This window comes from Mobula hypostoma, chromosome 20, assembly GCF_963921235.1.
Source record: "Mobula hypostoma chromosome 20, sMobHyp1.1, whole genome shotgun sequence".
NCBI classification, from domain to species: Eukaryota; Metazoa; Chordata; class Chondrichthyes; order Myliobatiformes; family Myliobatidae; genus Mobula; species Mobula hypostoma.
In genome coordinates this window covers 60,909,327-60,933,176 of record NC_086116.1, presented here as the reverse complement: position 1 = coordinate 60,933,176, position 23,850 = coordinate 60,909,327, and the positions used below count along the sequence as shown (strand labels likewise).

Below are 23,850 nucleotides of genomic sequence, written 5' to 3'. Positions count from 1 at the left end.
ACAACAGTCCACTTTCTCTGCAGGTTTCAAGGCAGCCACCAAGTTTCCAGTGCCCAAGAGAGCAATGGTAATGGCCTAAATTATTACCAACTTCAACAATAATGAAGTGCTTTGAATGGCTAAAAACGGATCGCATAGAATCCCACCTTCGAGATAAATTGATCCCTTTCCATTTTGCCTAGTGCTCAGTCCGGTCTAGTGATGATGCAGTAGCCTCAGCCCTGTCCCACTGAGAAAACAATCAGGATATTGATCATCGATTTCAGTTCGTTGTTTAACACGATCACCCCTCAGAGGCTGGTGGGCAAGTGGTCTTCGTTGGGACTCATCAGCCCTCTCTGTAACTGGACCTTGGACTTCTTGATGGAAAGACCCCAGTCAGTCGCATTGGCAGCGAAATCTCAAGCTCCATCACACTGTGCACTGGTGCCCTGTTGGACTGGTTGCCTAGCCTGCAGCTGTTCACGCTGCTGGCTCACGACTACACTGCCAGATTCAGCTCAAACCACATCAGGTTCGTAGACAATACTACAGTGGTGGGCCTCAGTAGCAACAATGGTGAGTCGGCAAACAGAGAAGAAGTAGAGAGGCTTGTCAAATGGTGCAAGAACGACAACCCGACTCTTAACGTGGACAACACGCAAGATGACCGATGGACTTCCGGTTGACCACTCTCCAGTGCACATCAATGGCTCTGCTGTGGAGATAGTGAAGAGCACAAAGTTCCCTGCTGTGCACATATGGACAATCTAACCTGGACCCACAACACCTCCTCACTAGTATCTATACTTTCTGAGGAGATTGAGGCATGCAAGGCTCCCCGCCCCCATTCTAACAATTTTCTACAGGAGCATCATTCACAATAGACAATAGGTGCAGGAGAAGACCATACGGCCCTTCGAGCCAGCACCGCCATTCACTGTGATCATCCACAATCAGTAGCCCGTTCCTGCCTTCTCGCCATATTCCTTGACTCCACTACCTTTAAGAGCTCTAACTCCTTTCTTGAAGGCATCCAGAGAATTGGCCTCCACAGCCTTCTGAGGCACAGCATTCCACAGATCCACAACTCTCTGGGTGAAAAAGTTTTTCCTTAACTCTGTACTAAATGGCCTATCCCTTATTCTTAAACTGTGGCCTCTGGTTCTGGACTCCCCAAACATCGGGAACATGTTTCCTGCCTCTAGCATGTCCAATCCCTTAATAATCTTATATGTTCCAATCAGATCCCCTCTCATCCTTCTAGATTCCACTGAGAGTGTCATGTCTGGCTGCGTCATTGTGTGGTACAGAAGATGCAAGGTATCGGACTGCAAGACCCTACAGAGGACAGAAAAAAACACCGGAAGGATTATTAGGGTCCCCCTTCCCCCTATTTGTGACATTTACCAGGAGTGTTGTAGACAAGGAGCTGTAAGCATTGTTGAGGATCCATACTACCCATCTCACAATCTCTTTGACCCACCACTATCAGGACGGAGGTACAGGAGCATCAGGACTAGGACAGTCAGACTGGCTAACAGCTTCTTCCCTCAGTCTGTGAGACTATTGAATACTCTGACACCATCAAGGTCTCATCGCTAGGCCAGTGAGCTGTTTATATTTTACCTGTGCTGTGCTTTATTACATGCATTTTGAATTATATTTTATTCATTTATTTATAGTACAATATTTTGGTTTATGTTATGTTTTGTGAGGAATGTTGTTTCGTTGGGTTGTATATATGTTCAGTCAATGACAATAAACTTGAACCTGAAATTGAACTTCAATAGTTCAATTTAATATCAGAAAATGTACAGATTATATAACCTGAAATCCTTACTCTTCGCAGACATCCACGAAACAGAGAGAAAAAATCCCCAGAGAATGAATGACAGAAAAAGTTAGAATCCCAAAGCCCCCCCCACAACTTACTTGAACTTAAATGTGAGGATTAACAAAGAACACGTTATCTCAGTCCAGTGTACTGGACATGGGAGTTATCAGAGAGGATGCCAGTCAATATGTGTAATAGACATGGAGATATCAGAGAATTGTGTCAGTCAAGGGTATCCATTAAACAACTAAGTTATTACAGAATGCCTTAATCCATCATGTCAGAATCAAATTTATTATTGTGGACATATATTATGAAATCTGTGGCAACGGTACAGTAAACAAAAATCACTAAGTTACAAAAACAGACACACAGTGAAAAAACAGAATAGTGAGCTTGTGTTCATTGTCCACAGACCATTCATGGTGCCAGAGGGAAAGTGTAGGCTTTCAGGCTCCGATACCACCTCGCAGGTGGTAGTAACGAAGGTAGGCACGTCCTGGGTGGAGAAGATCCTTCATGATGATGCCACCTTCTTGAGGCACTGCCTTTTGAGGATGCCCTCAGTGGTAGGAGGGTTGTGTCTGTGATGGTTGTGCCCCTGCCTGAGATGCTCTGCAGCATCCTTCAATCCCGTGTATTGGAGCCTCTATATAGACAGTCAGAATGCTATACACCACAATTTGTAGAAATTTGTTAGAGTCTTTGGTGACACAACAAATCTCCTCAAACTCGTAATGAAGTTTAGCCACTGGATGCTTGTATGTACGAAATATGGGGATTATCAGAGTGTGCATTAGCCCTGCATACACACTGAGCCTGGGAGTTGTTGGAGAGTACGTCAGTCCTGTGTATGTACTAAACATGGGGATTACTAAAATGTGCTTCAGCCCTGTGTTCACACTGAGCCAGGGTTATCAGAGAGCGTGTCAGTCCTGTGTATGCACGAAACACTGGAGTTATCAGAAAATGTGTTCATCCAGGGCAGGCGTTACATTCAGGGATTATCAGAGTGTGTATCAGTCCTGTGTGTCCTCAACACCGGGGTTATCAGGAAGTCCATCGCTGCTGTGTGCTCACAGAATGTCGGAGGTGTCAAGGTCTAACACAAATTTCCAATTTATTTCAAACGGAAAAGAGACAGGATAAGATCATCACCCAGGTGGGTGTCCTCCCCACTAACTCTGGCACAAATAAATGCAAAGTCTAAGCGGAATTTGCTTCTCTGAATTGTGCAACCAGACATTGAAAATTGGTGCAAAATCTTGATAAGAAATTGTACTCACATTTTCTCTTGTGTTCTGATGTTCACAGCAACTCAGTACTTGCCTGAATTATATTTTTTAATTCAGACTCTCGCAAATTTCTGCAGATGTGTTGTGGAGAACATTCTAACTGGTTCCATCACTGTCTGGTGTGGAGGGGCCACTGCGCAGGATCGGAAAAAGCTGCAGAGGGTCGGAAACGCCATCAGCTCCATCGTGGACACCAGCCTACCCACCGTTAAGGAGAGCTTCAAAAGGCAATGCCTTAAAAAGGCGGCATACATCATTAAGGACCCCCACCACAAGGGTTATGCCCTCTTCTCATTGCTGCCATCAAGGAGCAGGTACAGGAGCCTGATGATAAACACTCCATGTTTTAGGAACAGCTTCTTCCCCACCGATATCAGATTTCTGAATTAACAACGAACCCATGAACACTACCTCACTAGTTTTTTTGCTCTCTTTCTGCACTACCTACTTAATTAAACTACATAAACACGAGGAAATCTGCAGATGCTGGAATTTCAAGCAACCCACATAAAAGTTGCTGGTGAATGCAGCAAGCCAGGCAGCGTCTCTAGGAAGAGGTACAGTCGACATTTCGTGCCGAGACCCTTCGTCAGGACTAAATGACAGAAGACCTAGTAAGAGATTTGAAAGTGGGAGGGGGAGGGGGAGATCCAAAATGATAGGAGAAGACAGGAGGGGGAGGGATGGAGCCAAGAGCTGGAAAGTTGATTGGCAAAGGGGATATGAGAGGATCATGGGACAGGAGGCCTAGGGAGAAGGAAAGGTGGGGGGGAACCCAGAGGATGGGCAAGGGGTATAGTCAATGGGACAGAGGGAGAAAAAGGAGAGAGAGAAAGAATGTGTGTATATAAATAATGGATGGGGTACGAGGGGGAGGTGGGGCATTAACGGAAGTTAGAGAATTCAATGTTCATGCCATCAGGTTGGATGCTACTTACCCTTGTAAGCAGAACAAGTGCTACACATGCCCTTACACTTCCTCCCTCACCACAATTCAGGGCCCCAGACAGTTCTTCCAGGTGAGGCAACACTTCACCTGTGAGTCGGCTGGGGTGATATACTGGGTCCGGTGCTCCCAATGCAGCCTTCTATATATTGCCAAGACCCAACACAGACTGGGAGACCGTTTCGCTGAACACCTACGGTCTGTCCGCCAGAGAAAGCAGGATCTCCCAGTGGCCACACATTTTAATTCCATATCCCATTCCCATTCTGACATGTCTATCCACGGCCTCCTCTACTGTCAAGATGAAGCCACACTCAGGTTGGAGGAACAACACCTTATATTCCGTCTGGGTAGCCTCCAACCTGATGGCATGAATATTGACTTCTCTAACTTCCGCTAATGCCCCACCTCCCCCTCGTACCCCATCCGTTATTTATTTATATACACACATTCTTTCTCTCTCTCTCCTTGTTCTCCCTCTGTCCCTCTGACTATACCCCTTGCCCATCCTCTGGGTTTTCCCCCCTCCCTCTTTCCTTCTCCCTGGGCCTCCTGTCCCATGATCCTCTCATATCCCTTTTGCCTATCACCTGTCCAGCTCTTGGCTCCATCCCGCCCCCTCCTGTCTTCTCCTATCATTTTGGATCTCCCCCTCCCCCTCCCACTTTCAAATCTCTTACTAGCTCTTCTTTCAGTTAGTCCTGACGAAGGGTCTCGGCCCGAAACATCGACTGTACCTCTTCCTAGAGATGCTGCCTGGCCTGCTGCATTCACCAGCAACTTTTATGTGTGTTCCTTGCTAATTAAATTACATATATGTTTTTCTAATTATTAGTTACAGCTTTTTTTATTTTGCATTGTAATGTACTGTGGACGCAAAATAACAGATTTCACGACGTATATCAGTGAAATTAAATCCGATTCTAATTCTTATCTTTAATCGAGAGTTTCCATGGATATGTTTAGTCATTTCACTTTTCCACAGTGGTGTTTCCCTGAATCCATTTTAAAAGCACAATATTGTCATTAATATCGAAGGTATATCGACAATATGAGACAGTTAGTCATTTTCCCCTCTCCCTTCCCCTGGGACCTTGAAGAACGGCAACCAGCAAGGTTGGGAAGGGGTGGGGGGGTAACTTAAAGAAGCATGGTTATCCAGTTAAAAAATCATTAGCTGAATGAGCAGTGATTGAAAGAAGAAACAAGGGTCTCTTATCATCATGTCACTTGGTCAATGCGAATGTGATGAGGTAATCTTGCCTCCAGGTGCTCAGTTAGATAATGGATAAAGCCCTTCAGTTGTAACCGAGTTGATAAAGATCCATAAATTTCATCATATAACACTTATTCCATCATAAAACAAGCAGAAATAATGGACTAGCTTATGTGCAAAGAACTTTGCAAAAGATAAGACCCTCAATCTAAGTGTCAACATTTACACTTACATAAGAAATAGGAACAGGATTATGCGACATTGGCCACTCATCCAGCTCTGTCATTCAGTAAGGTAACACAGGCTTTATCTTCGATACTGCATCAACTGATTTTCCCATCTTCTCCTTAAACCCATCGTCCCCTGCTGGGACATAGCTGGCCGACAGTCGCTCGGCAGACGCCTTTGTCTTCGGCCAGTCTTTGACATTTTCCCAGGTGTAGCCTATTTGCGAAGGTCCTTTCTCTCCCAGGGATGAGGTCATTGGAGCCCCTGTTGGCATTTCTGTAGCTCTGGGTGTTGATGGGATGGGATTTCTAGCTCCGTGCTCAACTCTCCTCCTATTGTAGTCGGGATTGGGATCTGTCCATGGCTGAGTTTTTTTTTCTTGCCTGTTCTTTACACTGTTACAGTCCAACAATCAATCTGTCTCCACCTCAAATATTCTACAGTATCTGCCTTCCCGTAAAAGAGACCTGCTGAAGGGTCTCGGCCCAAAACGTCAACTGTTTATTCCTTTCCACTGATGCTGCCTGAGCTGCTGAGTTCCTCCGGAACTCTGTGTATATGTGTTACTCTAAGTTTCCTGCATCTACAGCATCACTTGAGTTAATCATTGTATAAGACATTGGTATGTCTGCACTATCATTGTGTTAAGTTTTGGTCACCCTGATAAAGGAAAGATGTCATGAGAGCAGAAAGAGTGCAGTAAAGATTTACAAAGATGTTACAACGACTGAGTTGGAGAGAGGGGTAATACAGGCTAGGACATTTTCCATTGGAATGTGGGAGGTATATAAAATCATGAGGTGCAATAATGGGGTGAATGCACTCAGCATTTTCCCAGGGTTGGAGTGTCACGATCTACAGGGCATAGGTGAGAAAAGAAAGATCTTATTTATTTATTTTTTGAGATAGAACATTGAACATAGAATAGTACAGCACATCACAGGCCCTTCAGCCCACAAAGTTGTGCTGACCCTCAAACCCTGCCTCCCATATAACCCCCCCACCTTAAATTCCTCCATATACCTGTCTAGTAGTCTCTTAAACTTCATTAGTGTATCTGCCTCCACCACTGACTCAGGCAGTGCATTCCACGCACCAACCACTCTCTGAGTAAAAAAACCTTCCTCTAATATCTCCCTTGAACTTCCCACCCCCTACCTTAAAGCCATGTCCTCTTGTATTGAGCAGTGGTGCCCTGGGGAAGAGGCGCTGGCTATCCTCTCTATCTATTCCTCTTATTATCTTGTACACCTCTATCATGTCTCCTCTCATCCTCCTTCTCTCCAAAGAGTAAAGCCCTAGCTTCCTTAATCTCTGATCATAATGCATACTCTCTAAACCAGGCATATCCTGGTAAATCTCCTCTGTACCCTTTCCAATGTTTCCACATCCTTCCTATAGTGAGGTGACCAGAAATGGACACAGTACTCCAAGTGTGGCCTAACCAGAGTTTTTATAGAGCTGCATCATTACATCGCGACTCTTAAACTCTATCCCTCGACTTATGAAAGCTAACACCCCATAAGCTTTCTTAACTACCCTATCTACCTGTGAGGCAACTTTCAGGGATCTGTGGACATGTACCCCCAGATCCCCCTGCTCCTCTACACTACCAAGTATCCTGCCATTTACTTTGTACTCTGCCTTGGAGTTTGTCCTTCCAAAGTGTACCACCTCACACTTCTCTGGGTTGAACTCCATCTGCCACTTCTCAGCCCACTTCTGCATCCTATCGATGTCTCTCTGCAATCTTTGACAATCTTCTACACTATCTACAACACCACCAACCTTTGAGTCGTCTGCAAACTTGCCAACCCACCCTTCTACCCCAACATCCAGGTCATTAATAAAAATCACGAAAAGTAGAGGTCCCAGAACAGATCCTTGTGGGACACCACTAGTCACAATCCTCCAATTTGAATGTACTCCCTCCACCACCACCCTCTGCCTTCTGCAGGCAAGCCAATTCTGAATCCACCTGGCCAAACTTCCCTGGGTCCCATGCCTTCTGACTTTCTGAATGAGCCTAAGATACAGTGTGCAAAAGGCTCTTCTAGCCCTTCATGCTGTGCACCCAGCAAACCCCCAATTTAAACTTAGCCTAATATCAGGATAGTTTTCAATGACCAATTAACCTACCAACCTGTACGCCTTTGGCCTGTGGGAGGAAACCCAAGTACACGGAGGAAACACAGGGAGAACATACAGGTAGGAGCAGGAATTGAACCTGGGTTGCTGGTACTGTAAAGCGTTGTGCTAACCACTACACTACCTGCTGGTCAATCTTCTTATACAGTGGATGGTATGTGCATGGAATGAGCTGCTGCACAGAAGCGGTTATGGAAAGATTCTCAAGGCTATGAACCAAATGCAATCAAAGGGGACTAGCTAAGACGGACATCATAGTTGGCGTAGACCAGATGGGCCAAAGGTGCTGTTTCTGTGCTGTAAAACTCTATGACACTAATATATTCAAAATCTCTGCTTCCAAAGCTTTCTGAAGCAAAGAGTTGAGGAGATTCACAAAATAGTCATTCTGTGGAATTCATTCCCATCAAAGATGGCTGTGGAGGCCAAGTCACTGGCTGTATTTAAATCAGAGGCTGATAGGTTCTTGATTAGTCAGGGCATCAAAGGTAATGGGGAGAAGGCAAGAGAATGGGGATGAGAGGGATAATAAATCAGCCATGATCAACTGGTGGAGCAGACTTGATGGGCTGACTGCCCTAACTCTTATGTCTTATGGATATTAAAGAAAACATATGACAGGTATAAGCCATAGGGATCAAGGAGGGTCTCTAGAGCAAGGTGTCCCAACCTTTTTTTATGCCACAAAGGCTTACCAATAACAGAGGACCCCCACGGACCCCAGGTTGGGAACCCCTGCCCTAGAGGAATATATAGTGTATAGAAGAAAACAGAAGGAAGAAATTCGGAGAAAAAATACATTAACTTTGGAAAGTCAGCTTAACGAGAATCCCAAGACATCCTCGAAATTTATCCGGAGCCAAAGAGCAGCCAGGAAAAGAGTAGGGTTCCATTAGGTAATCTGTGTCTGAAGCCAGGCGTTATAAGTGAGGTCCTAATGGATATTTCTCATTTGCATTCAGCAAGGAGAACGTAGAGGATAGAGAGTGCAGAGAGCAGTCAGTGGATAAACCCGAGCAGGTTACTGTGATAATGGAGTATTGGATGCTGTGGTATGAATAAAGATTGATCTTATCTCCGGGACTGGATCAGACCTAACCCAGACTGATAGAGATTTTTGCATCTGAGTTACCTACAGGTAAGGTGCCAGAAGACTGGAGTAGAGTTAAAGATTAGCTTTATTAATCACGTGTACATCTAAACATGGATACACACAGTGAAGAGCACCGTGACCATTGTGCTTGGCAGCCTGTAAATGTTGCTGCACATCGCGTGCTGGGCTTTCTTTTTATAATTGGGTTCTTTTCAGGTTTCTTGCTTTGTGGCTGCCTGTAAGGAGACAAATCTTAAGGTTGTATAATTTATACATATTTTGATAATAAATGTATTTTGAGTCTTTGAATATAGGCCAAACCAGGTAAGGACAGCAGACTCATTCCTTGAAGGGCAGCAGTGAATCAGTTGGGCATTTAGAGCAATCAGAGAACTTCATGGTTACTAAATTTCTTTAATTACTTGAATTTAAATTCCCCAGCTGCCATGATAGGATTTGAACTCGTCTCTCTGGATCAATGCTCCAGAACTCTGGCTGCAAGTCCAGCAATTTAATCACCACACTATTACATCATTCTTCCAAATGTCAATGAATATTGGGCTCACCAGCTCAATCATTCATCAGAATACAAACCCCTTCATCCTAAGATTCAATCTGCTGAATGTTCCCTGAACTGCCTCCAATGCCATATATATCCCTCCTTAAACAAAGGCTCTGTACTCCGCAAAGTACTCCAAACATGACCTTACCAACACCCTGTTCAGTTTTAACAGGACCTCCCCATTTGTGGCTGCTCTCCTTGCCCCGTGAAGAAGTCATTGTACAAAAAGAAAACTGCATGGAGAAGGTGTTTTTTTTGCAACAATTGTGTAACCATTTAACCATGGTGTAAAAAAAAACCTTTGTAAATTATTCAGAGTTTTGATTTGAGGTGAAATTCTGTCAATCTTCTTTGTTCGTCTCAAGGGTTAAGCAATAAATCAGGGAGAAGTTGATAATTTTTTTTGTGCTTTGTGGCAGTTCCGGTTACCACAGCACAGGCCAATTCCCAGGACTCCAGCACAGAGCTCCAATCAATTGAACTGGTTTACGTTCCTTTCCATTGCTCTCCACCAGGAAACATCATACTGATAGGAGACAGTATCAAAGCCTGCAGCTTATATAGCAGGCAGAATATTGGGAATGACACAAAATATGCATGTAATAGTGGGAAATATAATCTCGCCTGATGTAAATGGGCCGATGAGTGAAGAGGTTGGAATGAATTAAATGGACAGAAATACTCCTGATGTGGATCATGCAACAGGAAATCAAGAGGCTCAGATTGACAAGGTAAAGAGTGCCGGCAGCTCGAGACGGGTCTTGCCAATTAGGGAACATTGGAAGCCCTGCATTTTTCTGGCCTTCTCCTCTAACAGCCGTAATGCCATCCCCTTCATCTTATCGATTTCTGTAACAACAACAGACTCTTCAGTGTAACTCACCCTGCCTTCTCCACTCAGCGACCAGGTCAGGGAAACATTACACCCAAGCACTCTGCAGAAGGCATCGCAGGGAGACGTGGGGTTAAAAGTTCAGCTCTGTAATGTAGGTAGATCTCAACTATCACAACAGCCGCTAATGAAAAGGCGGTTGCATAATATTTGTTTGGATAGGCACATGAATATGCAGAGAATGGAGGGATATGTACCATCTGCGGGCAGAAGAGATCAGTTTAATAAGGTGTCGTTAGCTTAATTAGTGTGGAACAATGTAGAAACCGAAGGACCTCTCCTTGCATTGTGTTCATAATCCTGCACGATTACAAATAAAAGTTTATATCAAAGTTACTCAAATCTATTTGTTATATATCCAGACACCTAATAAATTTATCTCGTGAAGTGGACACTGAGAATATGTTCGTGGTCTTCTGCTGCGGAAGCCTATCTACTTCAAAGTTTGACACGTTGTGCATTCAGAGATGCTATTCTGCACACCACTGTTGCAATACATAGTTATTTGAGTTACTGTTGCCTTCCTGTCAGCTTGAACCAGTCTGGCCTTTCGCCTCTGACCTCTATCATTAACAAGTCATGTTCACCCAGAGAACTGCTGCTCACCAGATGTTTCTATTGTTTTTCATGCCATTCTCTGGCAACTCTAGACTAGAGTGCGTTGTGTGTGAAAATGCCAGGAGGTCAGCAGTTTCTGAGATTCTCAAACCACCCCGTCTGGCACCAACAATCATTCCACAGTCTCAGTCACTTAGATCTTATTTCTTCCCCCACTCTGACATTTGGTCTGAGCAACAAATGAGCCTCTCGACCATGTCTATGAGCTTTTATGCATTGAGTTCCTGCCACATGATTGGCTGGTTGGATATTTGCATTAACAAGCAGGTGTACCTAATAAAGTGGCAGGGTAGTGTTGAGGGAGTATTGCATTAAAGGAGATGTACCATTCAGATGTCAAAGTGATCCAGGCACTGCCCTCTCTGGACATGACAGATCCAACATGGTGTTTCAAACCCAGGAGAAGGTTCCTCCTAGTGTCCTTAACACTGTTTTACCTCAAAGTTCAAGATAAATTTATTTTCAAAATAAATGTATTATCAAAGTACATATACATCACCACATACAGTCCTGAAATTCATTTTCTTTCAGGCATTCCAGTAAATATAAAAACACAATAGAATCAAAGTCTACTCTGCTCTTTACTGAACTGAGGCTGAGGCAGAGGCTGTGGCCTGCTCTGGGCTTCATGTCTGTGGGCTCCGCAAAACCCACTCCTCCACACGCTGAACTGAGGCTGAGGCAGAGGCTGTGGCCTGCTCTGGGCTTCGTGTCTGTGGGCTCCGCAAAACCCACTCCTCCACACGCTGAACTGAGGCTGAGGCAGAGGCTGTGGCCTGCTCTGGGCTTCGTGTCTGTGGGCTCCGCAAAACCCACTCCTCCACACGCTGAACTGAGGCTGAGGCAGAGGCTGTGGCCTGCTCTGGCGGCTCGGGGCTTTGTGTCTGAGGACTCACTTTCATTCGAAATGCTATTGGCTTACTTTTATTGTTAGCACAACGTGCTTTTGTTTCTCTCTTTCTCTTTCTCTCTCTCTCTCTCTCTCTCTCTCTCTCTCTGAACATTTGGTGTTTGTCACTTTTTTTTATGGGTTCTTTTGGGGTTCTTTGTTTTGTGGCTGCCTGTAAGGAGATGAATCTCAAGGCTGTATAATATATACATACTTTGATAATAAATGTACTTTGAACTCTGAAAAACTGCACACAACAAGGACAGATGGACAACCAATGTGCAAAAGAGATGTGGAGTACTTGAAAGGCAGTCCATAGGTTGTGGAATCAATTCAGTGTTGCGGGGGAGTGACGTTGAGTGAAGTTATCCCCTCTGGTTCAAGAACCTGATGGTGAGGGGTAATAACTATTTCTGAACCTGGTGGGGTGGGTCTTGAGACTCCTGTACCTCTTCCTGATGGAAAATCAACCTTTTGGGACTTATTGGCTGAGTGAAATGTACAGCATCCCTTTATAATTCAGTGAGGCATTGTATGGGTAATTAATGCCAAACTGGAGCCACACTAAATTGGAAGCCCAGTCATAAATCCCATTAAGCCCAGTGAACCATTCCAACTGTGTAGCACGTCCATGCTCACAGATGCTTTTGAAGCCAACATTTCTAATTCACTTCCAATGTGTAATCACTGCACAATGTACTCGCCTGAGTGCTGAGCAGGCTCTGTGGCTGTGACCCGCAGACATCGTACTCCTGGACCAGACGCAGTGCTGAACTGTCTCCGTGTCTATGGATTCACTTTCGGGGACTCTGCAATTCATATTCCGTGTGTCATTTGTTTATTTTTTTAATTGTTTGTATGACTTGTTCTTTTTGGATTTGATGCTTGACAATCCTAATTGTGCATGGGTCTTGTATGGATTCTATTGCGGTTCTTGTTTTGTGGCTGCCTGCAAGAAGATGAATCTCAAAGCTGTATATGGTATACTATATACTGACTCCATATTGCTCTTCTTTCTCCAAACTGAGTGTAAAAGTCCTTTATATATAAGAAGAGCAAAGTTGCCTTTACACAACTTTGTTTTCCAAGCCAATGAAGGCATTATTGTAATTTGGCAAACACAGTAGCTACTTGTGCCCATCAAGAATCCAAAATAGAGGAGCCAGGAGTGATTAGATTATCTGATTTTCTGATTCTTTTGCACAGGCCATGCTCTCTTCTCACTGCTGCCAGCAGCAAGGTATTTATTATCAATATTTATTGTTTATTTATTTTCTTTCTTTTTGTATTTGCACAGTTTGGTGTCTTTTGCACTTTGGTTGTTTGCCCCTCCTGTTGGATGCGATCTATTGTGTTTCTTGAATTTATTGTGAATGCCCGTGTAACACCCTGCTTAAGATCTTTACTGCTATGCTGGAGGTATTTCATTGTAGCAGCTCTGTAAGAATAGTCTGTTCTGCTTTCAGTCTGTTTGGGTTATTGCTGAAGATAAGGGATGCTGAGGAATGTGTGTCATCCAATTAGGAAGGTTGACCTTGGGTTTTTTTTTACGGCGGGAGAAGAGACACTGGAGAGAACTGGTCACAGGATTTGACCTGGTGGGGAGATCATGATTTGATGCAACTAGACAGTGAGATCAACTGATGATTGGTGCACTGAGCTCCAACTAGTGCACATTTGACTGTTTAACTATAATGGGCCCTCTTTGATTTTTCTTTCTTTGCTAACCCTTTAGTCAAGTTATGATTCATAAACATAATTCCCTTAATCAATGCAGTGTGGTGCCTGCTGTTTCTTGGCATTGAGTTGTAACAGGGTAGCAAATGACACAGCATCCACACAAACCAGGGTTTGGGATGGGAGCAACACACATCAAGGTTGCTGGTGAACGCAACAGGCCAGGCAGCATCTCTAGGAAGAGGTACAGTCAACGTTTCGGGCCGAGATCCTTCGTCAGGACTTTCCTGTCCTCTGCCCGAAACATTGCCTGCACCTCTTCCTAGAGATGCTGCCTGGCCTGCTGCGTTCACCAGCAACGTTGATGTGTGTTGCTTGAAATTCCAGCATCTGCAGATTTCCTCGTGTTTGGGATGGGAGAGCGCCATTTCAATCTCATGGGTTTGTTGGGACTGGAGTTTGTCTTCCATAGACATACGCAGCCAAGGAAACCAGCAGGGTTTCACCCGCAAGAACATGAATCTCCGGGTTGTATATGGTGACATAAATGTACTTTGATAATAAATTTACTTTTACTTTGATTGTTAAGATATTCACACTCGCCGTCATTACCCGATGGAACTGACAACAACCTCCAATATCTGCAGGTCCATAGTTAAGTGAGGAAATTGCAATATTTCTGCCAATGGTAGCCTGCTCCTCCACAGAATGCAGCTTGACAAGGCTCACAACACTTAATTCTTAACCCCAGACTCACTGAGAAGTTATGCTTCTTGTGACACCATTAAAGACCCTCGCCATCCCTCTTCTCAATACTACCAGCCAGGAGGAGGTACAGGAACCTAATGATGCAAGCTCTACATTTTAGAAACAGCTTCTCCCCCTCCATCATCAGACTTCTGAACGGTCCACGAACCAGAACACTACCTCACTATTGTGATCTCTTTTTGCACTATTTTTTTTACATATTTCTCATTGTAACTTAACGTATTGCACTGTACTGTGGCTGCAAAGAACAAATTATACCACAGAAGTCCGTGATAATAAACCTGGTTCTGAATTCTGTTGCAGTTATACAAAACTCCTAGCACGTAATTCTTACATCCGGAAACCACTGAGAATCGCGACAACACTCATATCCTTCTAGACCCGTGCAGTAGAAAGCATCCCAATATCAAATGGGAGAAAGTCTGCGGATGCTGGAAATCCAAGCAACACACAGAAAGTGCTGCAGGAACTCAGCAGGCCAAGCAGCACCCTTGGAAAAGAGTAAATGGTCGACCTTTCTGACTGAGACCCTTCATCCTACTATGCTGCATCACTGCTTGGTACCGAAACCGCACTGTGATGGACAGAAAGGCTCTCCAATGGGTAGTTGAAACTGCACTGTGATGGACAGAAAGGCTCTCCAATGGGGAGTCGAAACTGCACTGTGATGGACAGAAAGGCTCTCCAATGGGTAGTCGAAACCGCACTGTGATGGACAGAAAGGCTCTCCAATGGGTAGTCGAAACCGCACTGTGATGGACAGAAAGGCTCTCCAATGGGTAGTTGAAACTGCACTGTGATGGACAGAAAGGATCTCCAATGGGTAGTCGAAACTGCACTGTGATGGACAGAAAGGCTCTCCAATGGGGAGTCGAAACCGCACTGTGATGGACAGAAAGGCTCTCCAATGGGGAGTCGAAACCGCACTGTGATGGACAGAAAGGCTCTCCAATGGGTAGTCGAAACCGCACTGTGATGGACAGAAAGGCTCTCCAATGGGTAGTTGAAACTGCACTGTGATGGACAGAAAGGCTCTCCAATGGGAAGTTGAAACTGCATTGTGATGGACAGAAAGGCTCTCCAATGGGGAGTCAAAACTACTTAATGCATCACCGGCACCAGCCTACCCGCCATCAAAGATATATATACAGAAAAGGACCAGTAACATCATGAGGGATCCCTCTCAGCCTCCTCATGGTCTGTCTGTCCCACTGTCATCAGGGAGGAGGCTATGTAGCATTCACACCAGGACTACCAGACTCAAGACTGTTACTTTCCCCAAGTAGTAAGGTTGATCAACACCTTCTCCCACTAATCCACCTCTCCACACCCCCAACCACACCTGTCCGAGCCCAGATACTCCTGTGCCGAGCGTAACTTTATGGACATACAAACAATCTATGTACATAAGTTATCTTATGTATATTTATTTTATGTTTTTATTATTGTGTTCTTTGTCTTACTGTTTTCTTACACTGCATCAGATCCAGAGACCAAGTATTTTGTTCTCCTTTACACTTGTTGAGTTGAATTCCTCTTCATGCCTTGTGGCACATCAGGTGGCAACCTTGTCGTTTCTTTACCATTTTTATCTGTTTATTTACGAGGTCAAGTTGCTGCCTCGACGCTCAACCAAGCACGGATAGAAAGCGTGCAAGGAGCCGGCCGGATTCGAACCCGAGACCACCAGCCTCGAAGTCTGATGTGGATGCCACGACACCAAAGCTCTCTCCTTCACACTTGTGTACTGGAAATGACATTAAATAATTTTGAATCTTGAATCTTGAATCTTGAAAGTCATGCCATCAAAGGTACACTGAGTGACAACTACTGAATACCTTCAAGCCCTGAGAAACTAATGTTTCACAGGGACTATAACTCCTTCAATGTTCAATGTACTTGAAAATAATTTTAATACATATTTTAATACATGTCATGCATTGAATAATGAGCATTTCCTGATCTTTATTGTCTCCTGCAGAATATTAAAAAACTTATGACAAGTTATTTCCCTGCTGTTTTGATGTATAGGAATTATATAATATGATGAGCTATTTCACTAGCTTGATGACATCACTGTTGACGGACACCAAGGATTGGCTGCCAGTGTTGCCAGGTAGCAACCAACCATGGGAAAGAGGAAGTGTTCACTATAGAGACTTGGAGTGCAATTTCCTTCAAGACCATGGCTAACACTGGCCTTTTACCACAGCCAAGGATGCCACATTAGTATTGGTGGTTGGATATAAACAATTTAACAAAGTTTCCAACATTCCTATGTACAAGTTAACCAACCATAAAAAACTATAAAGGATACGCATACAGAACATAGAACATCGGTAAGTTGATGGAGAAGATCCCGAGAGGCAGGATTTATGAACATTTGGAGAGGCATAATATGATTAGGAAGAGTCAGCATGGTTTTGTCAAAGGCAGGTCGTGCCTTACGAGCCTGATTGAATTTTTTGAGGATGTGACTAAACACATTAATGAAGGTAGAGCAGTAGATGTAGTGTATATGGGTTTCAGCAAGGCATTTGCTAACGTACCCCATGCAAGGCTTATTGAGAAAGTAAGGAGGCATGGGATCCAAGGGGACATTGCTTTGTGGGTCCAGAACTGGCTTGCCCATAGAAGGCAAAGAGTGGTTGTAGACGGGTCATATTCTGCATGGAAGTCAGTGACCAGTGATGTGCCTCAGGGATCTGTTCTGGGACCCCTACTCTTCGTGATTTTTATAAATGACCTGGATGAGGAAGTGCAGGGATGGGTTAGTAAATTTGCTGATGACACAAAGGTTGGAGGTGTTGTGGATAATGTGGAGGGCTGTCAGAAGTTACAGTGGGACATTGCTAGGTTGCAAAACGGGGCTGAGAAGTGGCAGATGGAGTTCAACCCACATAAGTGTGAGGTGGTTCATCTTGGTAGGTCAAATATGATGGCAGAATATAGTATTAACGGTAAGACTCTTGGCAGTGTGGAGGATCAGAGGGATCTTGGGGTCCGAGTCCACAGGACACTCAAAGCTGCTGCGCAGGTTGACTCTGTGGTTAAGAAGGCATACGGTGTATTGGCCTTCATCAATCTTGGGACTGAGTTTAAGAACCGAAAGGTAATGTTGCAGCTATACAGGACCCTGGTCAGACCACACTTGGAGTACTGTGCTCAATTCTGGTTGCCTCACTAAAGGAAGGATGTGGAAACCATAGAAAAGGTGCAGAAGAGATTTACAAGGATGTTGCCGGGATTGGGGAGCATGCCTTATCAGAATAGGTTGAGTGAACTCAGAGGATGAGAGGTAACCTGATAGAGGTGTATAAGATGATGAGAGGCATTGATCGTGTGGATAGTCAGAGGCCTTTTCCCCAGGCCTGGAATGGCTAGCAAGAGAGGGCACAGTTTTAAGGTGCTTGGAAGCAGGTACAGAGGAGATGTCAGGGGTAAGTTTTTTTATGCAGAGGGTGGTGAGTGTGTGGAATGGGCTACCGGCAACTGTGTTGGAGGCGGATATGATAGGGTCTTTAAGAGACTCCTGGATAGTACATGGAGCTTAGAAAAATAGAGGGCTATGGGTAACCCTAGGTAATTTCTAAGGTAAGGTCATGTTTGGCACAGCACTGTATTGTGCTTTAGGATTTCTATCTTTCGATGTTTCTAACAGTACACCACAGAACAGCCCTTTGGCCCATGATGTTGTGCTGACCTTTTAACCTACTCCAAGAGCAATCTAACCTTTCCCATCCACGTATCCTTCCATTTTTCTTTCATCCTTGTGCCCATTTAGGAGTCCCATTACTGTCCCTGCCCCTGGCAGTGTGTTCCACGCACCCACCACTCCTTGTGTAAAATAAGAAACTGCCTCTGATATACCCCATATACTTTCCCCCAGTCACCTTTAAATGATGTCCTCTCGTATAAGCCATTTCCGCTCTGGGGAAAAAGGCGATGGCTGTCCACTCTATCCATGCCATTTAAGCCAACCATGAGAAAGAGGAGGTGAACACTATAGACCAGGGTTCCCAACCTGGTGTCCATGGACCCTTCTGTTAATGGTGCGGGTCCATGGCATTAAAAAGTTTGGGAACTCCTGCTATAGAGCCTTGGAGGGCAACTTCTTTCAATATCATAACTAAGACTGGCCTCGTCAAGTCACCTCTCATCTTTCTCGTGGATTGAAAGTGGAGGAGCAGAAGCTGAAAGGCTAATGCAATCAAAGGGCTACAAGTGTGAGGCAACGAGATCCTAGCATTTACTGGCACCATTCTAGGACAGGAGGAAGCAGTTGCCAATTTCTGATCTGCAACAGGCTCCTGGGTCAGATGACAGCTACACTGATCTGCGACAACCACAGTGATATCAGTGCCTGTGATGTCAAGGTGTATATTTAGAAGAATAAAATTGGTGCAGCTTGGAAGCGTTTCAGATTTCCCAGCTTGAAAGTGCTGCCAACTGCTCTCTGTTGTTGCTCTTTGATGTCCTGTACACCACCTCAAGTATCACTTTCACTGGCTTCTCCTCCGCTAGTCCCCACCCCAGAACAATCTTCTGCAAGCACAGTTTCACAGCATCTGAGTACAGCAAAGACAGGCAAATAGATGAAAGGCTCTCATTGCCTTATCAAAGCACTGGGGACAGAAACGTTTACTCACCTGCCACGGGTTTGGAGGGATAGCCGCACACACTGTCAAACTCTAATCTTGGAGAAGGATACCTGGGTTTGGTCACTTATCCCATTTTATCAGCCAGTGACTGAAGCACACTATGTCTTCCAGATGGGAGTTCCTTCCAATGCCCTAACCCAACTACTGATTTGCAGCCTCCTCTACATCAGAAAGACCCAACATAGATTGGGGGTCTGCTTTATCGAGCACCCTTGCTCCATATTCTAAAGGAGTATTTCCCAGTGACCAACCATTTTAATTCCAATCCCCATTCTCATTCCGACATATTGGTCCATGGCCTCCTCTCCTGCCACGATGTGGCCATTCTCAGGTTGGAGGAGCAAAACTTGATATTCCATCTGAGTAGTCTCCAATCTGAAGCTTACATCTATTTCTCTATCTTCCAGTAATTACTCCCCTCTCCCCCTCCTCTCTTTTTCAGTTCCCCTCTCACCTCTTCTCTTCTCCTCGCCTGCCTATCTATCACCTCCCTCTGGTGTCCCTCCTCCTTCCCTTACTCTCATAGTCCACTCTCCTATCAGATTCCTTCTTCTTCGCCCCTTTACATCTCCTTCCATCACCTCCCAGCTTCTCACTTCATTTCCTCCTCACCTGGCTTCACCTATCACTTTCTAGCTTGTCCTTCTCCCACCCCCACCCAACACTTTCGTGTTCTGGCTTCTTCCCCCTACCTTTCCAGTCCTGATGAAGGGTCTCGGCCCAAAGGGTATCCTTTCCATAGATACTGCCTGACTTGCTGAGTTCCTCCAGCATTTTTTGTGTGTTTCCTCAGTGGTACTTCACCTGCCCCCAATGGGAGTCATGCCTAATGGTCCAGTGGACAAGCCAAGCATCTCCAAACTATCCCCTGATCCCCTCAAGTAAAGCCTTGGACCTTTTTATCTACAACTCTGATATAGTAACAGCCAGTACAGCAAACAAGTAAACAACCCTTACACCACTCAGTATGGCATAGGAAGAGTCACTTCATCGCTCCCTCTTGAAGCTGACAAGTCTCAAGAAGTTTACTTATCATCTATACATTGAAATGTATCATTTACGTAAACGACCTACACACCCAGCAAGTGCTGCCACTCTCTTGGACACCAACATAGCAATCCCACAATGCTCGGCAGGGTACATGACAGGGACTGGCTCCTACTTCAGTACTGAGACTATCGTGTACAGGAAATTGAGGGCGTTTTGGAACAGAGAGATTGCTTAAGGCTACCAATTTCTTTTCATTTACAGTACATGTGATAGAATCTTACAGCACAGGAGGCCACGGCAGCCGGAGAATTAAAATCTTTAATTAATTTGAATTAATTTGCAAATTTTAATTCAGAAAATTAAATAAAAAATCTGGAATTTAAAAAGCGAGTACAATAATGGTGAAGCCACTGGATTGTTGCAAAAGTACGTCTGGTTCTGCAGTGTTTCGTTCATCCTTACCCAGTCTAATTCATGTGTAAAGTCAGACCACCAACGTCATTAACTCTTAACTCTACTTTGAAATGGCCAAGCCAAGCACCTACTATGGAGGCAATTTAAATGGTTTATAAATACTCTCCTTACCTCACATCCCTTAAATGAATAAAAAATCACATAGAAACCCTGATAATTGACACCTTGGACATTCTCTCTTCTCTCCTCTCCATTGGACAGAAAACACAAAAGCCTGAAGGCACGTACCACCGGGCTGAAGGACAGCTTCTACCCCACGTAGAGGGATCAGAGGTGGAAAGGGAGAGCAATTTCAAATTCCTGAAAGTCAGCATCTCTGAGGATCTCTCCTGGGCCCAACACATTGATGCAGTTACAAAGAAGGTTTGTCAGCAAATATATTTCATTAGGAGTTTGAGAAGATTTGGTATGTCGACAAAGACACTCACAAATTTCTACAGATGTACTGTGGGAATCATTCTAACTGGCTGTATCACCATCTGGTATGGGACAGGGGCAATGCACCGGATCGAAATAAGCTGCAGAGAGTTGTAAACTCAGTCAGCTCCATCATGGGCACTAGCCTCTGTAGTATCCAGGACATCTTAAGGAGTGATGCCTTAAAAAGGCGACATCCTTCATTAAGGACTCCCATCACGCAGGACGTACCCCCTCCTCGTTGCTACCATCAAAAAGGAGGTACGGAAGCTTCTTCATTTAGAGGGCAGTGAGGGTGTGGAACAAGCTGCCTGTGGAAGCAGTAGATCTGCGTGTAATTTCAATATTTAAGAGAAATTTGGGTAAGTACATAGATGGGAGGGTATGAAGGGCTATGGTTCAGGTGCAGGTCGATGGGACTAGGCTAATTAATAGATTAGAACAGAGTAGATGGACTAAAGGGCTTGTTTCTTTCTGTCGTGGTCTCTGACTACCTCAATGCACTGTGTAATGGTCTGATCTGTATGAACAGAATACAAGAAAAGCTGTTCACTGTCTCTCAGTACATGTGACAATAATGAACCAATTTCAATTTCAATCATTCTTCATCTCAATTACAGACATTACACTTGGCTGTTTCTTTTTCAAAGGAATCAACGGTTACTTTATGGTATTGCCTGCGTCTGCCTGTCTGAAGAGATGTTCGGACCCTTTCCCCAATGATGAATCCTGTCCAAATTCCTCCTCTAAGGAGACTGACCAACCTCGTTCAAAGTGGGGCAGTGGGTCAGGGTGCAATTAGTACATTGCAATGAGGAGTCCTCTGCTCGACATGTTCTTGCAGCTGGTGGAGCCATGGCTTCAGAGCTCCAGTGTGTGGATTTGATCCTGATTTCAATTGCTCACTGTGTGGAGTTTGCATGTTCTCCCTATATTCATGTGCATACCCTCATTTACTTCAACATGGCACAGGATCTAAATAAGCAGCAGAAAGTTGTCAACTCTGCCAGCTCCATCACAGACACTGGCCTCCCCAGCAACCAGGCTACCTTCAAAAGACAATGCCCTCAAAAAGGCAGTATCCATCAATTAAGGACCCCCAGCATCCAGGACATGCCCTGTTCTCAGTGCTACCTTCAGGGACAAGGTAAGGAGCCTCAAGACACTAAATGTTTCAGGAAGAGCTACTTCCCCTCCACCATCAGATTTCTGAATGGACAATGAATCCACGAACACTACCTCACAATTTCTTCCTCACTACATATATTTAACTTAATTTTTATATACACTTCTTGTTGTAATTTATAGTTTTGTAAAAATTATTATGTATTGCAATGCACTGCTGCTGCAAAACAACAACTTTCATGACGTACGCCAGTGATATTAAACCTGATTCTAAAATGTGTGGGTCGGTAAGTTAATGGGTTGATAAGTTAATGGGTCGATAATTTAATTGGCCACTGGTGTGTAGCTGGGTGATAGAATCTGAGGAGCAGTTGATTGAAATTGGGAAGAATAAAATGCAACTAGTGTAAAATGGGTTCCCGATGGTCCACATAGGCTCAGTGGATCAAAAGATGCGGTTTCACTGCAGTCTAACTCTGTGACACCACGTTTACCCTGTATACTAGTTCTGTTACACAAATGTATTCTACAAGCTCGAGTCTACTACAACATGAAGCAGGTGAAAAGGACATGGAGTTCACGTATATCTTATGAGTAACTATTTTAATTTTTAATTCTTACCTTCAGTCACTTTAAAGAAACAACAGATCAGATACAGGCCATTCAGCCCAAATGATCCCTGCTGACATTTATACTCTCACTATCATCACGTTCTTACCCACCAATTGATCTAGCTTCACGGCTACTTGCCTTCAGTGTTAAAGACCTTCCCTCCCACGTGTCAGAAGTGATAGCTATCCATGGGAACTGACTGAGCTGATTTACAGTATCTGTATAACTGTATAGATCTCTATAGCTCCTGGGTGGCATGGTAGTGCAGTGGTTAGCACAATGCTTTACAATACAGGCAACCTGGATTCCATTCCTGCCGCTGCCTATAAGGGATTTGTACATTCTCCTCGTGACTGTATGGCTTTCCTCCGAGTGCTCCAGTTTCCTCCCACAGTCTAAGGACATAACTGGTAGTTGGTAAATTGGTTATTGTAAACTGTCCCGTGATGAGTCTAGGACCAAATCAGAGGTTACTGAGTAGCTCAGCCCAAATGGCCGGTAGGGCCTGTTTTGCGATGTATCTCAATCAATCAATCAATTCATCAATAAATAAATAAATACAGACATATATACATACATACAAAAGACCTGACTACATCTGCCTTCTTGGTTTCCATTCCACTGCCAATGTTGTATGCAGCCATTTCCAGAATGAATCCTGTTACTCATCATCAGCAAGAGTCTAATGGCAAAATCATGTTGGACGTCTGCTCATTATCTTCCCAACCTATTCACATCAAACCATACCATACACAACCTCATATATTCTCCAAAGGCCTCCACAAGAGCAGGAAACATACTTTCACTCTATGGTAATCCACAAGAAATATTGGAGTGATTTAAGTTCACATTAGATCATCTTCAATTATTCATTCCGTAGAGATTCATTTGGCAAATGTTTCTGTGAATCTCTGCAATGTGTCTCACTTTCTTTAGCTGGCTCTCTCCAGATGATGATGAGTTAAAGTTCATGGATAACCTCAATATTCTCATACTGAGGCCAACGCAGCATGGAGTGGTCAAATCTCGATCTTATTAGGCATCATATTCGCTTTAATGTTCAGGTTAACTGTGCTATGCACCAGGTTGAAAGAGGAAACGCGAGCTGAACTTTCCTTCAATTTGGGCTGGGCATGCAAGCCCACAAGTAAAGAAGAGAAGTTGGTGTGGAAAGAATGAGAGGTACTTGCCAAAACCCCTGGAGAAGATGCTATTTTCTTGAGTGCTACCACAAGGAAGTAGCATAGATGATCAAGGACCCCTACCATCTAGGCCTTGCTCTCTTCACACTACTACCATTGAGCAGCAAGAACCGTCATAAGTTCCACACCACAAGGTTCAGGAACAATTGTTACCCTACAGCCATCAGGCTCTTGAACCAGAATAGGTAACTTCACTCACATCAACAATGAACTGACTCCAC

General features: G+C 44.3%; 1 protein-coding gene across 6 annotated transcripts in view; it reads right to left on the bottom strand.

Annotated features, from left to right (window-relative positions):
• The window catches only part of plxna4 (plexin A4), an 804,472-nt gene that overhangs the window by 516,957 nt on the left and 263,665 nt on the right, over window positions 1-23,850 (bottom strand). The gene's annotated exons all lie outside the window — the stretch shown is intronic.